This window comes from Erpetoichthys calabaricus, chromosome 1 (genome assembly GCF_900747795.2).
Source record: "Erpetoichthys calabaricus chromosome 1, fErpCal1.3, whole genome shotgun sequence".
In the NCBI taxonomy this organism is placed as follows: domain Eukaryota; kingdom Metazoa; phylum Chordata; class Cladistia; order Polypteriformes; family Polypteridae; genus Erpetoichthys; species Erpetoichthys calabaricus.
This window is the reverse complement of record NC_041394.2, coordinates 139,198,744-139,219,596: the sequence shown is the minus strand read 5'-3', so window position 1 is coordinate 139,219,596 and position 20,853 is coordinate 139,198,744. Positions and strand designations below refer to the sequence as shown.

The following is a 20,853-nucleotide window of genomic DNA, read 5'->3' as shown; positions in this document are numbered from 1 at the left end:
AGTAAGGAAATCTGTCACAATTAAAGCAACAGGTGCAGGCATAAATGCTTCTAACTCAAAAAAAATTCTATCAATGGGAAACACTGCACAGTTTTGACTTTACAATTTTAACATAATCTGGGTCATGTGAAGTAAAGGCAATTCGGAGGTTCTGCTGGAGTCTCTCATTAGTCATGGAGAAATGTGCACTTTTATGACATTCATGTGAAACAAGTTTGACCCAGAAATTGACCCAAACAGTGTGACTTTGAATACTGCTACCTTCTTCATGATTCAAAATAATGCTGAGTCCAAAAGTCAAGTGTGCCTTCAGTCAGGAGGTGCTATGTGCAAAAGAGGACTGAATATGAACTGTTTCAATTTATAAACATCCCTCATCAGTAGAAGTCAGCACCTTTTTGCTCGTGAATAGAAACCTTCCTCAAGCTTCACTTAAAAGGGCTCCTGGACAAATAGTATGACCTCAGTAGGTTTGAATGATGCTAGGAAATCTCTCCACAACATCTACTCTCATTGTTGTTAGAAACACTAAAGCCATGACAGAGATTATGCCTACTAAACCCATGCAGCTGAGCAAAATGCAGCAACTTTGTTGTAGGCAAATCAGTTGAAAGAATAGAAAGTTTTACTTCAACCACCCTCTTCTTTTCTACCAAATGGTCTTATCCTTCCAAGTCAAGTCAAGTTGGGGAGCATGCACTGGTACAGTGCGTTGCCGCACCCACTACACGACGAAACAACTCTGGATCCCGGTTGGCAACCCCCCAGGCAGACACGCGGCCCAGTCCCACCCTCTGGAAATGACCCTCTATCTGCTGCAGCCAGTTGTTATGTGGGCGACCTCTTGGCCTGGTCCAGCCATTGTTGGGGACATATCCTTCCCCTGCCTTTTAATTTTACAACATTCAGGTGTTTAAAAATCTCACAAAGGAAACAAGCTTTTGATTTGATTATTAAATTTAACATGTACTGCAAAAGTTTGTGTTTGCATTCACTGAGGAAGGTGCAACTCTCCTTGCTAAGAAGTCCGAGATCATTATACACAAGCAAATCAATGTGTTTGGTGCACATTTGCACAGAAACGGTCATAACAAGAAATTCTAAAAAACCAACAATAGTTACTACAATGTCATTGTCATTTTGCAATTTACCTGATGAATGATGCAGTGTAAAAACTGCAGTTTTGGAGTAAAATTAGATAGATAGATAGATAGATAGATAGATAGATAGATAGATAGATAGATAGATAGATAGATAGATAGATAGATAGATAGATAGATAGATAGATAGATAGATAGATAGATAGATGGATGGATGGATGGATGGATGGATGGATGGATGGATGGATGGATAGATAGATAGATACTTTATTAATCGCAAGGGGAAATTCACATACTCCAGCAGCAGCATACTGATACAAAAACAATATTAAATTAAAGATTGATAATAATGCAGGTAAAAACAGACAATAACTATGTATAATGTTAATGTTAGCCCCCCCCCCCCCCGGGTGGAACTGAAGAGTTGCATAGTTTGGGGGAGGAACGAATTCCAGTCAGTCTGTCAGTGGAGCAAGACAGTGACAGCAATCTGTTGCTGAAGCTGCTCTTCTGTCTGGAGATGACACTGTTTAGTGGATGCAGTGGATTCTCCATAATTGATAGGAGCCTACTTAGCGCCCATCGCTCTGCCACAGATGTCAAGCTGTCCAGCTCCATGCCAACAATAGAGCCTGCCTTCCTCACCAGTTTGTCCAGGCGTGAGGCGTCTTTCTTCTTAATGCTGCCTCCCCAGCACACCACCGCGTAGAAGAGGGCGCTCGCCACAACTCTCTGATAGAACATCTGCCGCATCTTATTGCAGATGTTGATGGACGCCAGCCTTCTAAGGAAGTATAACCAGCTCTGTCCTTTCTTACACAGAGCATCAGTATTGGCAGTCCAGTCTAATTTATCATCCAGCTGCACTCCCAGGTATTTATAGGTCTGCACCATCTGCACACAGTCACCTCTGATGATCACGGGGTCCATGAGGGGTCTGGGCCTCCTAAAATCCACCACCAGCTCCTTGGTTTTGCTGGTGTTCAGATGTAGGTGGTTTGAGTCGCACCATTTAAAAAAGTCATTGATTAGGTCCCTATACTCCTCCTCCTGCCCACTCCTGTTGCAGCCCACGATAGCAGTGTCGTCAGCGAACTTTTGCACGTGGCAGGACTCCGAGTTGTATTGGAAGTCCGATGTATATAGGCTGAACAGGACCGGAGAAAGTACAGTCCCCTGTGGCACTCCTGTGTTGCTGACCACAATGTCAGATGTGCAGTTCCCAAGACGCACATACTGAGGTCTGTCTTATTAATAATAATAATAATAATAATGCATTTTATTTATAGGGGCACTTTACATTAGCAGTAAATCTCAAAGTGCAACATAAAAAGATTAAACAAAGGCAAGGCAAGATAAAAACACAGATTTAACTATAATTATAGCATTCTTGTTAATATGCTTTCCTAAATAGAAAAGTCTTTAGCTGTTTTTTAAAACAGCCCACAATCTGCTGTGTTCTCAGGCTCTCTGGTAGGGCATTCCAGAACTGTGGAGCAGCGACTGCAAAGGCTCGGTCACCCATTGTATGAAGTTTGGTCACAGGGGGGCAAAGGTGGTGGGTATTTGTAAAACGGAGGTTTCTTGTAGTGGATTGTAATATAAGGAGTTCTTTAAGATATTGTGGAGCATTTCCATGGATACACTGGTGAGTAAACAAACAGAGTTTGTATTCGATACTGAGATGGATAGGGAGCCATTGAAGTGACCGAAGGATTGGTGAGATATGTTCATATTTCCGCACCCTCATCAGGATTCCTGCAGCACTATTTTGAATTTGTTGGAGCTTTTGAAGGCTCTTGTTGGGTATCCCGATGAGGAGTGCATTACAATAGTCCAGTCTGGACGAGACAAAGGCATGAACCAGCTTTCAGCATCACAGAGGGAGAGGTAGGGACGGAGTTTGGCTATGTTTCAGAGATGAAGGAATGCAATTTTACAAAGATGATGAATATGTATATCAAATGACAGATGGAAGTCTAACTTGACACCCAGATTTGTAACATGAAGGGTAGAGGGTAAAGGTACGGTCAGAAAAGGAAATACAATTTACAGAGTAACGAAGTTGATGGGGGTGTCAATTAAAAGAGTGGGGGGTGCTTCAGTTTTGGTGCTGTTCAGCTTGAGAAAGTTCTTGGACATCCAGACCTCAATCTCATCCAAGCAAGAGGAAAAAGTTGATGGATGTGTAAGAGAAGTCGAATCCAGTCTCACATAGAGCTGCGTATCATCGGCATAGCAATGGAATGAAACTCCATGATTGCGGATGATGTTACCCAGGGGTAGTATATAGATATTAAAGAGGGTCTGCCTAAGGACTGATCCTTGTGAGACCCCACAGGTGACAGTGTGGGTATGAGATTTAGCATCCCCCAAGGCCACATACTCAGTCCTGTCTGTAAGATAGGACTTGAACCACTCAAAAGCAATGCCAGAAAGTCCAATTGTATAGTGAAGATGATGAAGGAGAATATTATGATCTACCATATCAAATGCAGCTGTAAGGTCCAGGAGGATAAGGAGTGTTGGAGAGCCCTGGTCAGCAGCCATCAGGAGGTTCATTGGTGACTCTGACCAGGGCTGTCTCTGTGCTGTGAGAAGTTCGGAAACCAGACTGAGATTTTTCAAACAGATTGAATTTTTTGAGGTGATCCTGAAGCTGAATCAAAACAGCCTTTTCCAAAACCTTAGACAAAAATGGAAGGTTGGAGATTGGACGATAGTTTGCTATCACTTCAGGATCCAAAGAGGATTTTTTTAAATGAGGTCTAATTGTTGCGGTTTTCAAGGCCAGTGGGAATAAGCCGCTCTGGATAGAGTGATTAATGATGTCAGCAATAAGAGGGCTTATATCTGATACATTAGCTTTTATCGGAGGAGTAGGAAAAAGGTCCAATGAACACGTTGAAGGTCGCATCCTCTGTATGATGTCCTCAACTTCTTTAACTGTGGTACAGAGGAACTGGGAAAGGCAGCCCATTGGCTTTGATGTAGAAACATCCAGCGATGGAGGGCTGGAGGCAGACAATGAGGAGCAGATGCTGTCCACTTTAGAGGTGAAATATTCAATACAATTATTGCACTGCTCCTCTGTGAAATTATTACAGGCGTAGGTGTGAGGATTGAGTAAATGGTTTATCAAACAACAAAAAGTTGTTTGGAATTTCCAGGACTGTTGTTGATTAAATTTGAATAGTATTGAGATCTGGCAGTGGTCAGTGCCCTGGAGTAGTTTTTTTGGTGTTCCCGATAAGCTAATTTGTGGACTGTTGAACTGGTTGCAACAAAACTCCGCTTGAGGGCTCGCCCAGCTGTTTTCATCTGTCGAAGCTCACTTGTAAACCACAGGGCAGATTTTACAAAAGAGACCACTCGTGATTTAACTGGGGCATGGGTCTCAAGGATGTTGTAGTTGTTAGCCTTGCTATAAAACTGTGAACTTCCTGAAAATTTGGCAAGTGTAAGATGTTTCAGCCGACCCTTTGCACTTACCCTAAGGTGTTTTCCAGCTCCTTCAGTATTTATTTATTTATTGTCACATTTCATAATGCATTTATGTATTAGTGTATTTATGTGTTTATTTAATTTTGTCCAAAATACTCCTCCATATTTCATCTCTGCATGCTTGCTGTGATCTTTGCAGGGCACCAGTTCCTATGCAGACTAAGAACAGTATTGAATTTCCAACATTTGTAGACAGTCTGTTTTACTGAAAATTGATGAATATCCTGGACAAATCTGGAGTTCTTCTTTTAAAAGCCTGTACATTTTTTTCTGATATATTCATATGAACAGATCTGTCAGTAACCAAACTCTGTGTGCCTTTTTCATAGAGCAGGACACCTCTACTCTTCCCTCATTGATGGGATACCTGACTCCGACTAACGTTTGAAGAAGTCAGTTGCCTACAGGTCCAACCTGGGGTGTGAATATCTAAATGTGGTATTCTGTATTGACAAGAAAAAGTCTGATGGTTTGTGTGTTATTAATTTAAGCAGATTAGGTTTGTCTATGATTGTGACTAAGTTGAAGATTAAAGTTTAACATTAAAGATTAATTAAATCAGAAATACATGAAATTCTAAAGGGTCTACAAACTTTTTTCTTGCAATTGTAGGTTGGTTGAGGGTCAATGCTGACGGTACATTTTATTTCCATAGATATTCCTTCTGATTCAGGTCATTTTTTTAAAGGGCTACTAAAGGACTTTCAGTTTAAGCCACCATTTAGCTAACTGCAGCAATATTTCCCAGACTATTGGCTTGTACAATATTGTATCCATTTTCTTGCCATTCTTGGCAAGTATCCCAGTTCCTGCTTATGAAAATAAGCTCTAAACCAAAATGCTGATTTTGCAGTGCTTGACAGTTGGATGGTATTGACTGGGACATGCAATATTTTGGATTTTTGCCAGACACAACACTTTCGGCAACCATTGTGGAGTGTGTGACACCTTATAGAATCCTTAATTTTTTCTTTTTTTTTCATTTTAGCATTTGGACACTTTCCTATGGCCTTGAGGCATGAATGCCTCACTAGTTTTCTTCTCAGTTAGGAGTTATGATTTGATCTGTGAAAGTGCTATGATACATTTTGTTGTTCCTTGGCTTTGGTGTCATAGTGCACCATGGGATCATAAGTGACTTTACAATTCTTCAGTTACTCTTCATTTATATGTGATTTTCAAATACTTCACACTTGAGTTCTTTAAAAGTTCCTTTTTCTTAATTGTTACCTGAAATTAACTTTGGGACAAAGGGAATTCATAGAGAATGCTGTATACTTCAGTCTTGTGGATCACTATTACATCACTCAGAAGGCTGACTTCAAATAATCTTCTTTTTTATGAGAATTTAAGTTTTGGCTTTGCCAAAGCAAATGAAGTGCATATTAAAATGCGTACATTTACATTTTAATTTCATTTACACTTTGTGGTTGTCAAATAAGCAATGGCACATGACGAATTACTCCATGTACAGTAAGGAGCCCCACTCTGGTTTAGCATCAAAGACAATTAGGAAACTAGAGCAAAGCCCCCATGAACGCTTCTTTTTTTATTTTACTAGTTGTGTGATGTGTGCTAGTTTGAAAAAAGACATTCCATATTCACTGGAACATCAAATTTTAACTAATTTTTAATTTTTAGCTGTAAGTTTGTACAGGCTCCTACAATAATATGGAATTAAGGAATGAAATGCTGTTGTATGTGTTCCTGTGAAACACACAGTTTACCACTTAATGAAAAAGTGGTGTATGACTGATTATGTGAACAATGTGCCAAAACTAACAAACACATTCCATCTACACCCCAAACTGTATTAATAGTAGTCCTCAAAAGTCAATATGGCAGTTAGCACAAAAAACACAAAAGTCACAAGAGTCGGGTCAGTTTATAGTCCATGATTTCTGGACATCTTTTCAATGTGCCACCTGATGTCTTTCTATTTCTTCAATTTAGTGAGAAGTCAGGCAAAATGACACCTTTTATTGGCTAACTAAAAAGATTACAATATGCAAGCTTTCGAGGCAACCCAGGCTCCTTCTTCAGGCAAGATGTAATCTTCAATTGTAATAACATTAAGGAGGTATCAAAAAATAGAATGAAGCACAAAATCTAAACAAGTAAGTAAATGTACACGTAGTTATTTTGAAAGTTGGGGTTTCTTCATCTTAAAATTTTCTAGTCACTTCATCAAAGAGTTATCACAGTTTTTGTGTATGAAATATTTTTGTGTCAGTGAGTCATAATAGAATGAAAACCCTTGTATTAGCAGAGTTCATACAAATATTTTTAATACCATTGTACAATATTAGGTAGATAAAAATGGAGCCCAAATAGGCTTGTGGTAGGTGAAACAGGTTTCATACTGTAAATAGTAGATTCCATTTCAAAAGTTTGATCAATATTATTCATGTGATGTTGCTTGTTGCTGGTTGTGAATGGTCTAATTATACAGTAGTTCATATTTCTTAAACACAAAAATTTTACAATAGTATAAATATGAAGATTTAAAATCACTGTTGAAGTCTTGAGCTAAAACTACCAAATTTTAACAAAATTGATCCACTGGTAGCAGAGTTGTCTCACGTAGATACTGTAGATAAATGGACACGTTGCAGTAATTGCTGTTATATGTGAAAGTACATAAAAAGTTAACACTGTTAAGTCTACAGTAAAATTTCATGGCCATACTTCCCTCTTTCGAAAATTAAAGTTCTATCTATCTATCTATCTATCTATCTATCTATCTATCTATCTATCTATCTATCTATCTATCTATCTATCTATCTATCTATCTATCTATCTATCCATCTATCCATCCATCCATTTTCCAACCCACTGAATCCGAACACAGGATCACGGGGGTCTGCTGGAGCCAATCCCAGCCAACACAGGGCACAAGGCAGGAAACAATCCTGGGCAGGGTGCCAACCCACCGCAGGACATCTATCTATCTATTTTTGGTTAATAGAACTATCAGCAGATTTTAGTTTTATCTTTTTATTCACTAATTCCACGATGTCTGTTTGTGGATGGAACACTAACCAGATGCTGGGAAGTTTTAAGAGGAAAGATCTTTTCTTGTGCATTGTTAAAACATCGGAAGTAGCCAGCTCATAAGTTTCTCCATATTTACAATATGAGTACAGTATACAGAGTAAATGTACCGAAGTATGTATACATGTAATACACTTTAGTTTATCTTTCACATTTTAGTCTGCTTATAAGGCCAATATTTTTAAAAATAACATTTTATACAAGTATGTAACTAAAAATATGAGATAACGGAATTTAATTAATTAACTTATTTAATTAATTATTCAATCACTTCACCAATGGTTATTACATGAATTTTATATCAATTCTTATACTAATGGTTTTGCTCAATTTAAGGTTAAAAGTTAGAGGAGAAAGGCTACACACCTGCACCTCCTTCTGCACCTTCTGCCTTATTTGAACAAGCACCCCGTCAACTCAAAAACTAAAGGCACTGAATTCATCACTTAATGAAGAAATAAAAAAAAATGCATCTGCACAAACAAATACACATTATATCAATTTAGTAAAGACTAATGTGTTTTTCAAAATTTTAACTTTAAAAGTTCAAACCTTGATCTTTGGATTGAATTCAAAGTGTGAAAAAGTCTGTAAGTCAAGGTCTTAAATGCATTTGCCAAATTTGGTCTTCTTAGCAGTGTTTTGAACCATTGCTGGCATTGTCTTTAAAACTCTGAACTTTAAAAGTGTGACACTGAATGGTTGGATCTTCTCAACAATGTTTTGACCATTGCTGGTATTGTCTTTAAAACTCACCTAAAATCTGTCCTGCTCCTCAAAATTTCACAAGAAATGGTCCATTTATTTTCATACTACAGTGTCCACAAAATTCTTATTAGAGACTCAAAAACACATAGACACATGGACACACATCTTTTCAAAAATACTCAAAACGTGCCCAATGGGTATCATGTATTTTTCCATTGAAAACGCTAAGGTATTTTTAATGAAAAATGAATGAAATATGAAGAAAATGATAACAGTTTAACAATACTTTAAAGATTTTTAAAGAAATATCAGTGATTGCCTCTATCTTCCAATCCTCCATGTATGTATGCTGGGACTAAACTGAGCTTCAGGGATTGAAACAATACTGCAAAGAGGAGTAGGAGGGATCCTGCTATAAATGATTGCACTTGACTGTTAATAATGTTCAAATATTCCATAATATTCAATTGTTGGTATGTTTGTCTCAAGGGATAAGGGGAACACCACAAAAATTCTCGCAATTCAATGAATTGATAGAATTTTTTTCCTTCAATTAGTCTGAGTCAGTGGTAACTTGAATTACTAGCCTGGCACTGTGCAGAAGACATGTTTTGCTACATCATTATATTTTTCATCCTATCGGTGGTCTGTTTCCAGCCATCAGACTACCAATTTTGAGAATGAAAACCCAGCCTAAATAAATAGGAAATTGTAAAAAAAGCAAGAGAGTGGAACAGAAAACTGAGTATCAAGCATTGGTGAGGTGACTACAGCTAGCATACACACCATGTCAAATTAAAAATGATTGCAGGTGTCTAATGAGGTACAGTGCTGGGCAAAACTTTCACCAAATGAAGACAGATGCTGAGAGCTGATAGTTGGCATCACAGCCTGCTATTTTTAAGGCCCCTCATTCATCATATAAATTTGTTTGGTTCCCTTTTGAAAATCATAAGTTTCAATCATAATTTTGATTGAAAGCAGAAAATTACAGTGTTGCAATGTTGAACCCTCGATTTAATAGTCATGCAGAATGGTGATAATGCTTTGGTCTATGAATAATAGGACAGCAAATTCAGACTCCACTACCAAATCACTATATGACTCTTAATCTGCCAGAGTTCCAGGTGTAAACAGGAATTTTTAATCTAACCACAATTTTTTAAATAATTCTAACAACACATTTCAATATCAATTAGAAAGGCCACTAACAGATGGACTAGACTCTAGTAAGAGCTACTGTGTAAGTAAAACACAATCTAGTCAAAACAGGAGTATGCTACTGTAATAAATAATAAATATAACAATACAAAATAGTAAGTGCAAACTCCTTTAAAAGTGAAAGTTTATTGCATTCAGTAGTGATTAATTATTTATTTTCTCTTTAAATTTTAGGTAGATAGTGTTCTAATTGTCCCTAATTTAATACGGCATTCTTACAAAAATGTGTTATTCAAACAACATAAATAATCTGACAATTTTATTGAAGATTTCCAATACTAAATTTAATTAAAACTTGCAATGTTGCAACAAGGTGTTTTTTATATGTAGAAATAGTCAGAGACATACATATTTATAGATATATAAAAATGGTAGATGTAAAGTTTCAGCAAAATGGGTTAATAACATTAAGGTCTTTAAAAAGAATTTCTGTATATATACACATACATCAATATTTGCCATGTGACTATTATGTTTAACTCATTCTTTACCATTGTTGTGAGCAGCTTCCATAAGATATAAATAAAATAATAAAGAAATAGCTTATGCTTCATATTTCTGATTTGCCGAGAACTGGGACACCGATTTAAAGCTGAATACCCCATTTGAAATACTGTAGTGCCAAGATAAAATAGCCGAAAAAAACATAAGTAATTTGCATTTCAAAATGACTTGGATTATTTCATCAATATGTAATATATAATAGGATGAATAAATTTACTCATAGGAGCAAGGCACTTCTAGAGTACAAGCAAAATGGGCAGTGCCATTCTGGTGCTTTTATGCAAAAATCAAGTTGGTAGTAGAATTAATTCAATATTTTAATTTATTGTTAAAAGTTTATAGCAAACTTAACTCAGTCATCATAAAATTGTTCTAATCTTCCACAATACACTTAATGTTTCTTATCTAGAAAATACTTTGTTTTGGAGTGTGTTAAATTTTCTTTGTGCCTGGAGCCACTAGCCTGATTTCAGATTGCTTGTGCAGACCCTTCAACCCTGCTGTGCTCTAAGTGTTTGTGTGTAAGCATGTGCATTCTGACTTTTTCAATTCTGTGTCTTGGGGCTTGTGGACTAGAGCCTTTGACAACAAAGTATTCACTGATTATTTGTGCTGCAATTTAAAGGGTGTGTGAATTTGATTATGTTGCTATTTTGGTGATGTTGCCATATTATTATAAATAGTGCTGATTACTTATGATCAGTATGACTTGACGCTTTATCCATTGAACAAAAATCGGAAATATTAATTTGTGTTTCTGCTTTTGGTGTTGAGTATTTGATGCTGATGAGGAAAAATCATTTAATACTGTCCTTTGTTGGTTGTACTACATGACGATCTATTGATTGATCTTTATTTTGTGTGTCATTGTTCAGTTTATATATTATCATCACTGATGCTGGTAGCCTAATAGATTTTAACATGTATTGTTTTCTCTCTCTTCCTTCATGCTAGTTTTACTAGACATCCTCTCCTTCCTGGGTCACCCTTCAGCACTGCTACAGCCTCTCCATGCGGCTCCTGTGATCTTGTCCCAGCCACATTCAGAGACTGGAAATTCACACCACCGGCTCCGTCTTACACTATTCACTTGCGGTCAGAGGCAACACCTTCTGTATTCTCTTTCCCCAACTCTGTGAGTCGATTTAAGGCAGCATTCATGTCAAAAATGCTAGTGGCTGCGTACCCAGGCAAAAAGATTAAGCAGAGCAGTCAGTCTAGAAAGTGTTGAATTCTCTCTCTCTCTCTCTCTCTCTCTCTCTCTCTCTCTCTCTCTCTCTCTCTCTCTCTCTCTTCCAGTTACACACACTCTCTACATGACCTCTTAAGATGGCACCAACCCTTCTGACAGTGTCTCACTGCCGGGTTCATGAGGCCCCACCAGAATTGCAATGCCAGAAGAACCAGTACATAGGAGTCTTTTTTTAAAAAAAGAGTTTTACAGTAGTGTGAAAAAAGAATTATTCTCCGTAAGAAGGTTTGCCTTTTTTACATTTTCTTTACAAAAAGATATATGATCATAACTTTAATAATATTGATAAATAAAGAAAATTTATTTAAAAAAATATCATTTATACAGTTTAATTCAATAAAACTGTAATTACTTTGGGTGCAGTGCACTAAAGAGAAACAGGTGCCTCAAATAGGTGTAAATTATTAGAACATCATTGCATACCCTGGAGAGCCATTTTTAGGTAAACATCAGAAACCTGTGGTGAGGCTTGGGCTTAGCAATGCAATTGCATTGCAACATCATGCCAAAATCAAATGAGGTCTTAGAGGTCCTCAGAACAAAGGAAATTACAACAAATTCAACCCAAGAGCTGACTGAAACATGCTGTTAGACTCCAAAGATAGCATCAAGGGATTTATAGACAATCCGTGAATGAGTCAATGTCAACCATCCTTAAACACACTGGTCAGCTTTGGCAGGAAAAAGCCTTAGATCTTAAATAAAAGAATATAGATGCATAACAGTGAAGACAAAGGTAGAGTTATTTGGATATAATGCAAGACAACAAGCTTTGTGAAAATCTATAGCTGACTTTAACCTGAAGAACATCAGACCAACTGTAAAGATTGTGTGGTTTTGAAAGCATGTTATGATTGGCAGCTGCTTTTCTGTCTCTAGGCCTGGCTTACTGTAGAGTCAATCATGAATTTCAAATTGTACAAGAGAATTCACAAGGAGAATATGAGGCTATCTGTCAAAAAGCTGAAGTTAAACCGTAAGTGGAGCCTGCAACCAGACAATGACTCAAAACAAACTCTCAAGTAAATCCCAAAAGAATGGGATGGCCATGTCAAAGCACAGATCTTAAACCTCTCAGAAATTCTATGGGGAAACATAAAGTAGACAAGAAAGGCAAGAAATCACTCGAACATCACACAGTTGAAGGAATTCTGTATGGAGTTGTGGGCAATATGTTCTGCAAGTGAATGGGCAGGTACAAGAATTGCCAACAAGAAGTTTGTTCTGTCAAAGGAGGCAACACCAGCTACTTAAGTTAGGGTGTGCTTGTTATTTCCGCAGCAGGAAACTGAATTTTTCTTTTTTTGGTGTGGAATAAATAATTTAAATTCATCTTTTTTAATGTTATTGTTAAATAAGAAAATCTCTGTCTATCAATGTTGTTTAAAAGAGGATCAGATATCCATACATGCAAATATATTCAAAAACACACATCTTTTATCTTGTGCATTTATTTTTTTCACCACACTGTATATTCATATATTCATCCATTTTCTAATGCTCTTAACCCAATGATAGGTTCTGAGGAGTGGGTGCCTAACCCAAGAGCAATGGATGTAAACATGGAACCTGCTATTTACAGCTCATTAGATCATTCTGAGGCCATAATAACCAAACAAAATTAAAAAAATGTTGTGCTCTATTATCTTCAAAATTTGTACCTTGATGAAGCTGCATACAAGGTATGAATTACAAGGTGATTACTGGTGATTCTGTCTTTCATGGCAATTAGAGAATGTTGCTTAGTGGCATAGTGGTTGACTCTATTGCTTCAAGGATTTAGTATCCTGGTTCTAAATATCATGAAGTCTGTATGGAGTTTACACATTTTTGCCTGTGTCTCAGGTGGTAAATGTTTCTAAAGATGTCCATTTTAGGATATTTGAGAATTCTGTGTTGGCCCCATACATTTTTGAGTGTGGCTATATGTATAACTGGACCCTGTGATGGACTGACGGGATAGGTTCTGATCCTTTAAATTAAATCAAGCATGTTTAAGAATGTTATTTATGTATTAAACTTTATGGAGAGGATATTGTTTTTCAGACAACTTGACTGAATCTGATAAAGGATGTTTACAGGAGGCTGAGGGTTTTTTTTTTTTTACTTTCATCTAAATTACAGAATGTGTTGCAAATGCAGAGATCAGGTCATTTAAGGAAATGCATACAACAGTCTCTAAGGAGTGTGCAATGTGAACTTGTCTGTGCCAAGTTAAGTGCCCTGTTCAGACTTTAATTGAAAAGAGAGGACAAATAGGCTCTAGTGATAGAAAATCAACTAAGCAATGTCTTGATTAATTTTTTAATATGCAGAAGCACAGGAAGATGTTTTAAGGAGAGGATGCTTGCACCATAAAATAAATTTGTGACGTCATTATATGTTGCTTTTAACACCGAGCATGTATTGCTGAAATAATATTGAGCATCATCTGCATTTATTTTGTTCCATTCATCAAGCCAACAAATACTGTACTGTGCATATAATTAATTTACACTGCAATATTTTGCACATAGTAGTCTGAGAGAGAACTCATTAAAAAACGCAGAACACTAGAAGATCTTGTAGGAAGAATAAGCTGATGTAAACAGACTAGAACTTTTTCTTTTCCATATTAGTTATTTTCTCTCCAGGAATAGGCTTCCAAAACAAATGCTACCTTCTGCATGCATGCAGTGGCTTAAACTTTTAGCAACATCACAAAATAGAAGACTTTCGAAACATTGCATGTACAAAAAGCAAAATGCTATCCTTAGCATTAAAATGGAAAACTATTTCACACACTAGTTGAAACTGATTTCTAACTTGAACTGGCTTCAGCTAGAGGTGGATTCTTTTTTTACTAGAACAATATCAGTGTTGTTGTTTCACGATTGTCATTCACTTTGAACTGTTTGTTTTGTTCAATTCTTTTACTCTGTGATCTGTAGGGAGTGCTCCAGCTCCCTAAACACCCTCTTCAAACAGGCTCTGGACAAAAGTGCTGCAAGCAAAGGCTTTTTATTGTGGGAAACTCTTCCAAAAAGCATTTCCCACCACCAACACAAGTACAAAGCACAAGCACACAACAACTCTTTGTCTTTGTCTTTCTTCTTCTCTCTCTTTACCTAACTGCCTCCTCTGCTCCTCCAGCAAGCTTTGTCTCCTTCCTCCTGACTCTGGCTGCCCAAGCTATGGCAGTGAACTCCTTTTATTTTATTCCAGCAAGTACTTCTAGTGTTCCCAGGGGTTAGCCTGGGAGCACTTCTGGGTAAGACCAGAGCCAAACAAAGCAAAGCGCCCCAGTCCTCTGGCAGCACCCACAGAACCCAACAGGGCTGAGCCGACAAATTGCAATTCAATCATGCCCTGTGAAAATCCGTGGCAATGACGTATCCCAGGGGGGCTGCCATCTAGCAGCCTGGGGGAGACAAAGCCATGCGCCAGCTGTCTCCCCCTGTCTTTCTATGCTGTGGGTATCTCGGCTGGGCAAGGTTCTTGGGCAGTGCCCTTCACAACTGTAATAAAGAAATTAACTTTTTACTGATGCCAGAAAAACAATTCTTTATTCCACTTGCTACAATATGGTTGCACTAGTCTGATCTGAACTGCTTTATGACTAACATCTATAACTGTTATAAACATACATTAATTACTGACATCTAGTGGTCAATATACATATCAATACACTGATCACCTTTGAATTCAACCTCTGATATCATAGAGGAAGAATTTATTGTCAAATCATGACAATTTCCCATTATTTAATAACGAATTTAAGCAATGACACATTTTTACATGTCACTTTCCGGTTCATTATGTCAGAAGGAGATTTTAAAAGTAATTGCTAGAAAATGTCCAGGAAAAGCACCACTGATGTGATTTCCGGAACTACAGAAACCTGACAATATCAAATGGTTTCCTATGGTCCTAGCATCTTGCTACCAAATTACATGAAGTGCTCACTGTGTGTGTTAAGAATTGGAAAGGCCCTGTGTTCTGTTAAGTCATTTGTTTTTGTCTTATCTATACTTTTTCTATTTGTGAGACTTTAATATTTTGAAAGCCAAGATCACAAGCGTCATTTTCATGTAGGTGCTTTTATTTAATATCTTTGTTTGAAAAAAAAATTATATATATTTCCATTTATTCTTTAGTTGGTCATTCCACAATTTTTGGAATTTCAGCAGAAAGTTCAAAAATAACCAGGAAGTATTGCATGGTTGCTAGAGACTACTTCCCAGAAGTCACCATGACGACATGCTTATAAATTCCAGCACATGTACCATTCGTAATTTGTCCGAGATTCAACTCAGAATTTATGAACAAGTGTATGTTTGGTGTTTAATGTAAAAATGGTAAAAATGTATAGCTTGACATATCTCAGTTTCATTTTCACTCTTAGCATTTTGGTCCTAGTTGTATTATTGTGTTTTTGCTAACACCTTATGGCAATTTATGGCAGTATAGTAAACCTACATTTTGCAGGGAACTTCTTTCATAATGTATAAATATGAAATTGTTAAATGTTGGATTAGATGAAAATTTTATAATGCAGTATTTAATAATGTTTCCTTTTTAGTTTTTACATTAAATATAATACACACATATTATAAAATTTGTGTCAATGTTTTTAATGCAGTAAACTGATGATATTCAAATATTTCTAAAATAAAATAAAAGTATAACACAAATATTCCTCTTCTTTGCCAAAATAAATGCTGCTTCTTAAAAAACAGCCATCACTACCAATCACAATTCAAAAATGTAAAATGTGGTAAAATGATAAACATGAAACTATTAAATTGGGTTTCTGTTGCATCATGTTGTATTGTATCTCTACTATTCACCGCTGTCTTTTCCAGTTCTTCTGTGGTGGAGCCATGCAGCCATTTGTGTGTGGTATTTTGGCTTTGGTTTTTTTTTTTTTTTGTGGCGTCCCTGTTCTTGAGGAAAGTATTATAAGGAAAGGTGCAATTGAGAGATGATTCTATTAAATTAGAAACATTAACATTAAAAAAATTATCAGATGTTCTAGGTTCAACATTAATTATACTTCTCAATTTTTCTGGAAGCTAATACAGACAGAAAATAAATATATTCACACTTTTTAAAATCATGTTGTTTGGAATCAGGCTCCAAAAAGTGCATTTAGTATTTAGCTTATAATTAGTCCTATAATTTGAATGCTTCTTTTTCAGCAGTGCACTGACACTTAGTCAATGTGTCTGTACTTTTTAACTCATTTTTTGTTTTGAGCAGTCTGTAACTGAACAGGAAGTACTAAAGCAGAATGTAGTAATTGCCACTTTCCATGATTAGCATATAAATTTATCCAACTGTTTAATCATAATTGATTAAAATACAGTTAATTTTGCAACTTTAAGTTTCTGTCTTAAAAATCATATGCATTAACTGGTATGTTGCTAGTAATGTCTGGCAGTTGCTTTCTCTCATTCTGACAGCAGGCAATTCAAAGAAGGGTGGCTGAAAATTAAAAGGCATGTGAAAAAGTATGGTTTATCATTTCAGTGCTGTGCTGATGATATGCACTAGTATCTGTTGTTCCCTCCAGAGGACCACACGGGATCAACTAGAATCTCTGCATGTTTCCTTTTTATTGAAACCTCGATAAAGGAACACAATCCATAGCTCAACTTGACAAAGATGAACCTTTTTGTTATCCCAGATCAGATCACCCATCTGTTCAGCACCGCATCTCTGTTCAACTTTGTTCATTATCACTAACACCAGCCAAGTCGGTACGCAACCTTGAGGTGGTGATCGAAGACCAGCTGTCCTTCAGCGTCCATGTTGCTAGGGTCTCTCAGTCTACACAATACCAGCAAGATCAGACCTTATCTAACAGAGAATTCAGCACAAGTTCTGGTCCAGGCTTTGATCTTGTGACATCTTTACTACTACAACTCTCTGCTGGTATGTGTCACCAAGCCGCTGCAGATGATTCAAAATGCAATGGCACATCTGATATTCAGCCAGCTGAGGCAAGCACATGTTACACCTTACTCCAGATCACTACATTGGCTCCTTGTAGTGTCACATATTAAGTTCAAATCTTTGATGCTTGCCTACAGAGTAGTCAATGGATCAGCAAATATACATACAGTATATGGAGACACTTGTGAGGTCCTATTCTCCTTCTGAACCACTCAGGTCTGCTGGTGAACAGCATCTGATGACACCACCTCTGCATGGTACCAAATCTAGGTCGAGACTTTCATATGTGTAACCCCTAAATGGTGGAATGAGCTGCCAATCTGTGTTCAGAATTCTGACTCCCTCAATGTGTCTAAGAAGAATTTGAAGACCCTCTTGATCATTGAATTTCTGTCTTAGTGATATTCACTGTAAGGTTTTATTATTTAAGAATTCCAACTAGCTTGTATTTTTGTTCTGAGACCTTCACTTCAGACAGTCAATTTTGTAACCTTGTCTTGTAACACTTGTTACCAAACAGTTCCTAGACTGGTTACTTACTAATTTATTGTGTTGACCACTTTTGTAAGTCACTTTGGATAAAAGCATCTCCTAAGGAAATACATGTAAATGAATAAGGAAGGAAGGAAGGAAGGAAGGAAGGAAGGAAGGAAGGAAGGAAGGAAGGAAGGAAGGAAGGATGACTGAATCTAGTCTTCCACTCTGTGTCAGTGCAAAACTTTCAACAACCCGAAAGAAATGTAGTGCTACATTTCAAGTATCTAAAATTGGATATTATAGTCCAAGTGCTTACTTAAACTAAGAATATTTGTGCAGTATATAGAATAGCTATTTCAAAGTACTAATAAAATTAACACATTTGAAAACATTTGTCATTCCTTAATCAAGGGGTACGCTTAGTCCCCCAAATATAAAGTAGGAGGGACTGTAGATTCAGTAGCCTTGAAAAACACTCCACCTGACTTTTGCCATTCTGAAAAGGTTTGAGGCAAGCAATGCATGCAATATCCTTTATTGATTCAAAAGTACTTTTCATTTGTTTGGGTTATACTAAATGCAAATGGTAGAAGAATTGAGCTAGTTTAAAAAGGAATTATATTAAAAGCAGGAATTATCTTCTGATTAAATAATAGGTTAATGAATTGCAGGCATCTGTAGTCACACACAGTCTCCAAGACCCAGAAGATTGAAATAATGCACATAAATATATCTGGTGTTTTTCTATAGAATATAAGACATTTTTAATGACACCTGCTTGGCATTTTAGAGCTAACAGTATTATAACACAAACTTTTTTGTGTCCTATTGTACATTTTAAGAAGTGTATACAGTAAAATAAAATACTTGCCTGTCATGGAAATTGATAAGTACTAACTTTCTATATAATTATTAAATAAATATAAAATTTTCAACATTCATTTTGATTTGTTTGCATTACAATTCAACTTACAACTATGCATCACAGATTTTAACTTTACTATTTTACTTATGCCCATTGTTTTAATTAACTATTATTTTGTCTTTAATTTAGGCCAATACAATTACATTCACTTTGGCAAAGCAGTGATTAATAAGGACAGAATCTTAGAAGTAAACATATTCATTGTTCAAGTGAGATACATTGGTACAATAACTGTTCTTATTTTAAGTGAAAGCTTACCATTTTAATTAACAACCAAGCTAAGCCAAGTAGATATCTAGGCAGTCTGAAATTGTGAGCATTCTATTTCAAATTAAAACTGGAAAAAGTTATCCAGAAAGTGTATGATGCATATTTCTAATTAAAAATGATAATGTGCCGATTGAAATGAGAGCACTTGGTGGTTAATGTGAAATCATTATGGTGGAGCATATTTCCAAGCTGAAACACAGTCATTCTTCATTAATAAAATGCCCTGGCATAGGCACTTAAAGACTGGCAATCTTTTGCTGGGCCATTTCTGTTATTCCATCTTTTAATGTTTCTAGATGGGCAAAATTACATTTAATATGCATGCAGATATGTTGCTGGTGTTTGATTCTTACATAAATATCTTTTGAACACAACTCTACATGTAAAAATTCAACACAAATATCTTTATGTAGATAATGGATGGATTGATGGATGGATGTTAACGGCAATTGTCTTCCTTGTGCTGATTAAGAAAATAAAGGCAAGACAGGAGAGGAAACATTGCTTTTCTTGAACCCAGCATGCATGGTTATAAAGTATTACTTGCCCTAATCTTTATAGTGATACTTTTCACTGTCAAAATGAACAACTTCCTTATTATAATAAAACAAATAGACATGTATTACTGACTAAAAACAAAAAGTAAAGAACCTAATAAAACATAAAAATCATGAAAAAGTAGAAAATAATTGGTATAACTATCAGCCACACAGGTTTTCCAGAGCTGGTTCTGAGGAATTCTTATATTAGAGCATTACAATATAAAACTGTTGTAAAAAAAATGGTGACAATTTTGTAGGTAAAATAAAGTTTAATGTAGCAGACTCTATACTGAACATACTGTACATTATAAGAAAAATGTAATCAAAATGGTAATGGATATATCAATCCATTACCGTACATATTCAATTTTTTCTGCATGTCAGACATAAGCTAAAAGAAGCTGATTTATGGAACAAATGATTTCCTTACATGAAGTTATGTCCTACTGACATAAATATCTTAACTTAATTTGTATGGTAAAGTATACAGTAACTGCCTCTTCCCTACATGTACTGGATATTAAATTCTGTAATCTAATTGAGAATGGCATTCTGTATTAAAGAGTATACACTTTTTTTCCAGCCTGTCAAAAAAAAAGTTCATGCAGTTGATTTATGGAATAAATGGATTTTAGGGGAATGGTTTTATATATATTTGAATTAGTTGAATATTTAATGTATAAAAGACAATACACTTTAGAGCAACTTGGGGATCTGTAAAACATGCCTGATTTAACAAAAAGCTTTGTGTTATATTATACTTACATTTTTGTACTTTAATAAAGAAGTACTTTTATGCTTATTAACTGTAAATGATTCAACTTATTTGCAGTGTTATAGTAAGAAAAAAAAAACATTGCTTTTTTCAAGGCATGATTTTCTGGGGATTATGTATATTTCTTATTATTTTAAAAGAACCACAAATTCCAATGCAGTTGAATGCAGCAGATTCTGGGCATACTGAATAAACTATTTATTCATAATTATTTTGTTTATGGTATAGTACTTCTTCAACAAAGAAAACTGTTACCTTCTGTCACATTCAGTTTTCACAATCTCCATATTCTGTACAACAATTATCATTTTTACAGACTATGATTTTTTTTATTTTTATTATTTAACAAAGTAGGTGTAAGATAAAATAGGTTTAAGATACTATTAACTAGTGAAGTGAGTAAGAAAGAGACAGATATGTTAAAGCATTGTTGTCCAAAGGGAAACCCTATTTAATATACGTAGGTCAAAGGTGGTAATTCAATCTGAATAATAATAATGTACTAATTGCAGTAAGTAGTTCCTTCTTTGAGGAAGGTAGTCCAGTTGACATCGTTCTTTTATCCCATTCAACTAGAAGTGGTG

The 20,853-nt window shown here is 36.0% G+C and overlaps 1 protein-coding gene across 4 annotated transcripts in view; it reads right to left on the bottom strand.

The window, feature by feature from the left end:
- Positions 1-20,853, bottom strand: part of LOC114650673 (leucine-rich repeat transmembrane neuronal protein 4-like) — a 651,592-nt gene that overhangs the window by 510,674 nt on the left and 120,065 nt on the right. The gene's annotated exons all lie outside the window — the stretch shown is intronic.